General features: G+C 46.2%; 1 protein-coding gene across 4 annotated transcripts in view; it reads right to left on the bottom strand.

Annotated features, from left to right (window-relative positions):
- BCLAF1 (BCL2 associated transcription factor 1) overlaps nucleotides 1-4,111 on the bottom strand; it is a 34,798-nt gene extending 30,687 nt beyond the window's left edge. For all 4 annotated transcript variants that reach the window (XR_002773545.1, XR_002773546.1, XM_012805456.2 and 1 more), the window contains exon 1: nucleotides 3,957-4,111. The gene's annotated coding sequence lies outside the window, so the exon portion shown is untranslated. The remainder of the gene's footprint in view (nucleotides 1-3,956) is intronic.
- Nucleotides 4,112-6,515: the final 2,404 nt, after the last annotated feature.

The following is a 6,515-nucleotide window of genomic DNA, read 5'->3' as shown; positions in this document are numbered from 1 at the left end:
GGCTGGGGATTCGAACCCACCACCTTAGGTGTATGTGGCTGGCGCCCTAGCCGCTTGACCTACAGGCGCCGAGCCTGTACTTAGAGGTTTAAGGTTAAGTGAACTAACGAAACCAGCTTAACGTTTTTTTTTTTCCTGCAGTTTTTGGCCAGGGCCGGGTTTGAACCCACCACCTCCGGTATTATGGGGCCAGTGCCCTTCTCCTTGAGCCACAGGTATCAGCCAAAACCAGCTTAATTTGACACATGGCATGCAATCTAGCATCAGCTTATCATTATTGGTGATAGCAGTCTTTCTACAGGTTATCCAGTAAGTTCACTTCAAATTCTTACATGTTCCTCTAATATTTTGGTATAGCATTCATAAGTATTAACGTTAAGTCTTTCCAAGAATGCTCATTAAAATGTCCAGAATTTTGCTTTACAATTCTCTACAAAAGCCAGGTTGGTGATGGACACATGTAATCCGAGCTACTGGGGAGGCTGAGGCCTAAGAGTACAGCCTGGGCAACACATTGAAACTCCATGTCTTAAAGTATTATTAAAAACACAAAAGCAGAAAAATGGTATTATTAAACATGATTAGTACAATGCTGGCGATTAAACCTAGATGAAAACATGACAGTCCACTATTCTATTTTTGTGCTTGGAAATTTCCATAATTAAAACCTTTAAAAAAGAAAAGTTTATTGGCAGCACCACAGGTCAGTGGGTAAGGCATTGGCCATATATACCGAGGTTGGGCACTTGTATCCCAGTTACTGGAAGGCTGAAGCAAGAGAATCGCTTGAGCCCGAAGAGTTTGAGGTTGCTCTGAATTATGACACCGCAGCACTCTACCAAGGGCGAGATAATGAGACTTCGTCTCAAAAAAAAGAAAAAGTTTATAGCCAGGCCTTGTGGCAGGCAGCTGTAGTCCCAGCTGCCTTCAGAGGCTACTTCGAAGGCTGGCTACTTCGGAGGCTGAGGCAAGAGAATTTCTTGAGCCCAATAGTTTGAGATTGCTGTGAGCTATGATGCCAGAGCACTCTACCAAGGGCTACATAATGAGACTTGTCTCAAAAATAAAAAGTCATAAAATTTTAGTTCTCAGTCCAATTTGTTGACATCTCACTAAATCAAGGGGCAAAGAACTGAGAATCAGAATACCTGCATTCTAGGCTCGGCGCCCATAGCATAGTGGTTACGGCATCAGCCACATACACTGAGGCTGGCCTGTTCAAATCCAGCCAAGCAACAATAACAACTGCAACAGAAAAATAGCCTGGCTTTGTGGACACCTGTAGTCCCAGCTACTTGGGTGGCTAAGGCAAGAGAATTGCTTAAGCCCAGGAGTGTGAGGTTGCTGTGAGCTGTAACACCACTTCTACCTAGAGAGACACAGTGATACTGTCTCCAAAAAAAAAAGAATACCTGCCTTCTAGACCAGATTGTACCACTCTCTGGTTTATGTGACCTTTAAGTTTCTTTTTGTTTTCCACCTAGAAAATGAAATACTAGATCAAGCAAATTTAAAAGTTTGAATTCTCCAAAGTATTACACAAATACAGTCTAGTATTGTTACTATCTTCCTGTTAGCAGACTGGTTGGTTTTCACTGAATTACACTGATAACCACTGCTTAAGAACCTGGATATGAAAAATAAATTCATATCCTACAAGTATAACCTAAACATTTACACTTACTCTCCAGAGATGCTGGTTCTCTCGATATTCTCATCTACTTACTTGTTAAATAACAAATCACTGCAAATTACATGGCAGAATTCAACCAGTGTTCAACTAACATGGCAGAATTCAACTAATGTTCAAATGATCCCCAAACTCCCAATCTAAGTTCTAGGTAGAACTGAGAAAACTTTCTACATTCCTACAAGTCTTCTCATGGCCCAGTTAACCTACCATAGCTTCTTACCCACAAAACTTGTTTAATAAATTAACTAGACCTGAGCGTACCAAAGAGTAGTACTTTTAGTTCTCTCACAAAGTCCTAAACTACTATTGCTCTTGCCAGTCAAGAACTGGCTGTTCAGCGGTGCCTGTGGCACAAAAGGGTAGGGCACCTGTCCCATATGCGTGTAAGGTGGTGGGTTCAAACCCAATCCTAGACCCAAAAAAAAAAGAATGGGCTATAGGTAAAGGCTCCTTTATTACTATTTTAACTACCTGAATTAAGAGAAACCCCAGTGTTCATGACTTATGCTGAAAATGTGAAATCCTTAAAATTAGATGCTACAAACTATCAGTAGATAGGTTTTAGCTTGATTACCATTAACTACTTTAGACACACAATCCGTCCTAGCCAATTATTTATCCTGAATTGTTTAGGATCACATAAAATGCAAATAAACTTAAGAGTAGTTTTTCCCAAGTTTTTTCTTGTCTAAACAGTAGCCTAACCATTCCAACGCGTGTCAAACCGAAATTAGAATTCAAGAAAAGGACAAGACATTGTTTTGCTTTCTAATATTACAAAATGTTAAGACTCTGCTGGCTCGGCGCCTATGGCTTGAATGGCCAAGGCGCCAGCCACATACACCTGAGGTGGCGGGTTCGAGTCCAGCGCGGGCCGCCAAGCAACAATGACGGCTGCAACCAAAAAAAAAAAATGGGCCGGGCGTTGCGGCCGGCGCCTGTGGTCCCAGCTACTTGGGAGGCTGAGGCAGGAGACTCGCTTGAGCCCAGAAGTTGGAGGTTGCTGTGAGCTGTGGTGCCACCGCACTCTGCCCAGGGGGATAGCTTGAGGCTCTGTCTCAAAAAAAAAAGACTCTGCTGCAATAGGGTATCAGTCTAAAGTACTTAATCCTTTTTATCTGAGTTAGCCAGATTTGATTTCAACATTAGTCTTTAAGTGCTTTAGAATTGGAAACACGGAATTTTCATCTAGACAATCAGTGTGGCGCTGCTGCTGCTGCTGCTGCTGCTGCTACTTGATGGAAGGGGATAAAGTCAATCAATACATGTATTTAAAATGAAGGCAAAGTTCAAAACCTCAATTCACCGCTCCCACCCATTTACCCCACCGCTGTCTATCAATCGCGGCTGCAACATTTCTGACACGACTTAATGGGCTAAATTACTTGCTCAAAAACACAGCTTCGCTCCTATCAATGGAGAACTGCACTTTTAGCACCAGTGTGGCAGGGCCACTCGTAGATCCATCAGGTAAAACCCCATCCTCACGCTAGAAAACAGTTACTAACCACCAAATACAATAATCCAGACTGTGAGCTTCAAAATAGAGGGTGTTGCCAAGGGGACCGAGAAGATTAACCCCAGAGAAGACATTCCTGCATACCAAGGGCCAAAGGCGAGTGGCGGGGTCAGTGACGGCAAGTAGAACAAGATCTATAACCGAGCAGAAGAACGAAAATGAACCGTAAACCAACAGGTAGTCTGAAGCCAGAGAAAAGGCCTTAACGAAAAGGCAAGAAGAGGTCGCCCTACTAAAGCACTTTGGTGCAGGCCACAGTTCTTTATCAAAGCCCCAAAAGCCGGGAAGAAAGGTAGCGCACCCAGCCAATGGGAAGCGGCCACAAGTTGCACCTCCCGCAGCGGCGGGCGCCGTGGGCGGGCAAGGGAGAAAAAACAAACGCGCGTGCGCGCAGCGTTCAGTCCGGTGCGCGCAGGGGTCCGGGACGACGGAATGGGGGAAGGGTTCAAGAGGAAGGTGTGCGCACGCGCAGGAGAGGCCGCGCGGTGTCCAGGTCTCGAGCCAGGTTCGCCACCGCGCGCGCGCGCGCACCGTTCGCACTGCTCACCCAGCCCCCACCTTCTGGACCCCCAGCGCCTCAAAAACCTGAGGTAAACTGACAGAAAAACCCACAAATAACGGCGCAAGTCTCCTGTATTCTCCTATCGTTGCCAACCCGACACCACCCACAAAAGAGCCAACAATATTGGCTCGTCCTCGGTATTCAGTGCCCTTTGAGTAACCTGAATGCAGCGCAAGGCCTACCTGACACGCCGAAGTACGGTTCCCGGGACTTATCTCCGTTGTAACTACACAGCGGCCATTTCCCGACTCGAGAACGAGAGGAAAACCATAGAGGTAGCTTCGACGCGCTAGCTCGTCTCCGTCACTTCCGATTAGGGCGTGGCCTTGGGGGCCGCTAAATATCTGGGCAAACCCCGCCCATCCTTCCGCCCTAAACCGGCTCCCTGGCCGCTGTAAAGATGTTGCCTGAGGCTTTCTGGGAAGTCTCGTGGCTAAAGACGTGAAATCTCGCGCGGTTATAGGCGGCTCCGCCTGCCTGCCTGCCCACCCGCCCGCCAGCGGGCGGCTTCCCCTTTGCCTTGGGAGGTTGTGGAAGGCAGGGCTGGTGTTTTGCTAGACCGGAGCAGGCCGGAGAGCGGGGTTTGCTTCGCTGGCGTCTTTGCTTCGTTTAGAGGGGATTCACACCCCATCGTCGCCCCCACTTTGTACTGCAGTTAGCCATTCTTTCTGTGGTGCCGGCTCAAACTAAGCCAAAAATAAAAGTGACGCTGAGGAAAAGACACCGAGGAGGCCAGAGGGGGCTGTGATCCTACACCCGTGGCTCCCTCCCCCGGAAGCGCTGCCTTTCTTCCTCTTGGACGCCTAATTGGAAACGAGGAAGTGTCGCTTTTGCCTGGCTATTAAATGTGTCAGGCGCGCTTAGTTGAAAAAATGGTCCCGATCTGAATCCCTTTTCTGAGTAATGTCTGATCAACTCAAGAGTTCAGCTCTTAGGCTGTCTGGGGTGTTGTTAAAGCACTTCCGCGTCCGCGCGTCAGCGGAGCGTGGACAGAGGCGGAAAAAAACAGCGCGAAGCGGTGAAGTTTTCCGCCGGTAACGAGGATTTCGCGCCGGCCCGGGAAACACAGACCTACGCAGCTGGGTCCGCCCAAACTTTAAATCAGATTATAAATAGGCGAGGCACATCTGATTTGAACAGAATTCCAAATACGAACCTTAGCACATTTTCTGTTATTACTGATCTGAGCTGCACTTTCTTCCTTAAGGCCTAAACCTGTTATTTGTTTAGAAGTGTTAACCACCTTGGAGAATTTAAAAGTTGTAATTAGCATACCAGGGTTGTGTCGGTTAAACCTAGTTCTGGGCCCTGGTTGTAAATATTCTTTCCTCACAACCCAATTCACCAGCTCAACTTGGAAAACTACTTCATTTTCATGGAGGGAATCCCAGGTTTTTGTTTTGTTTTTTATTGTTCACTCTGTCCCTTCCCCTGTTAACCACCCTCAGGATGTGGCAATGGGAATCTTTGGCCTATATTGTGCATTCATAGGTCCGAAGCATTTAGTGGTGCTCAGTAAATACTTGGAGAGTGAATGAATTGTCTTAAAAGAAAAAAAAACTAACCCTTAATGGCTTGATACAACCCTGCTCTTCTGCATGTTTGGGGAGTAAAACTCCTCAGTGTTAACAGCTCTTATCCACTTATTTCAAATACGTGGACAAAATATCAAAATATGACTGGAGTGCTTTGCAGGTTAGGCTATTGCTTAAACCTTTCCTCTGCAGTTTTATTGCAAATCTGTTGAAAATGAAGTCACCTCTCTGAGACGATAAATATGATTGTGATTTTAAATAACTAGAGGCAGTAACAATGGAGAAACCCTGAAACAAATCTTTCTTTTTTTTTTTTTTTTTTTTTTTCAATTTTTGGCAGGGGCTGGGTTTGAACCCGCCACTCCGGCATATGGGGCCGGCGCCCTACCCTTTTGAACCACAGGCACCGCCCAAAACAAATCTTTTAATAAATTATCCAGACTTGTCTTGAACTATGTCCATTTGATGTGTATTAACTTTCTTTTACCAATCTCTATAAAGTTAGAGGTTCTGGGCGGCACCTGTGGCTCAGTGAGTAGGGCACTGGCCACGTATACCGAAGGTAGTGGGTTCAAACCCGGCCAAGGCCAAACTGCAACAAAAAAATAGCTGGGTGTTGTAGCAGGCGCCTGTAGTCCCAGCTACTCAGGAGGCTGAGGCAAGAGAATAGCGTAAGTCCAAGAAATTGGAGATTGCTGTGAGCTGTGACACCACAGCACTCTACCGAGGGTTAATAAGTGAAACTCTGTCTCAAAAAATGGAAAAAAATAAATTAAATAGAGAGGCGCTTGTGGCTCAAAGGAGCAGGGCGCACAGCCTGGGCCAAAAATAAAGTTAGAGATTCTTGAACTTACATAGATGGTGTTTTATGCACATTCAATGTATTGTCTGATTTTATTTTCAAAACCTGAAATTCCACCATTGCAGATCTATACAAGTCTCCTGCCTCCACCTCCCAAATAGCTGGGACCACAGGCACCTGCCACAATGCCCGGCTATTTTTTTTGGTTGCAGCTATCATTGTTTGGCAGGCCCAGGCTGGATTCAAACCCACCACCTTAGGTATATGTGGCTAGCACCTTAGCCACTTGAGCCACAGGCGCAGAGCTGTGAAAATGGTTTTTCATTAAAATACAAATAACATTGGCTCGGCGCCTGTGGCTCAATCGGCTAAGGCGCCAGCCACATACACCTAAGGTGGCGGGT

Source organism: Otolemur garnettii, unplaced genomic scaffold (genome assembly GCF_000181295.1).
Source record: "Otolemur garnettii isolate 467f Iridium unplaced genomic scaffold, OtoGar3 scaffold00042, whole genome shotgun sequence".
Taxonomy (NCBI): Eukaryota; Metazoa; Chordata; class Mammalia; order Primates; family Galagidae; genus Otolemur; species Otolemur garnettii.
The sequence above is the reverse complement of the archived record's forward strand: the minus strand, read 5'-3'. Positions and strand labels throughout refer to the sequence as shown.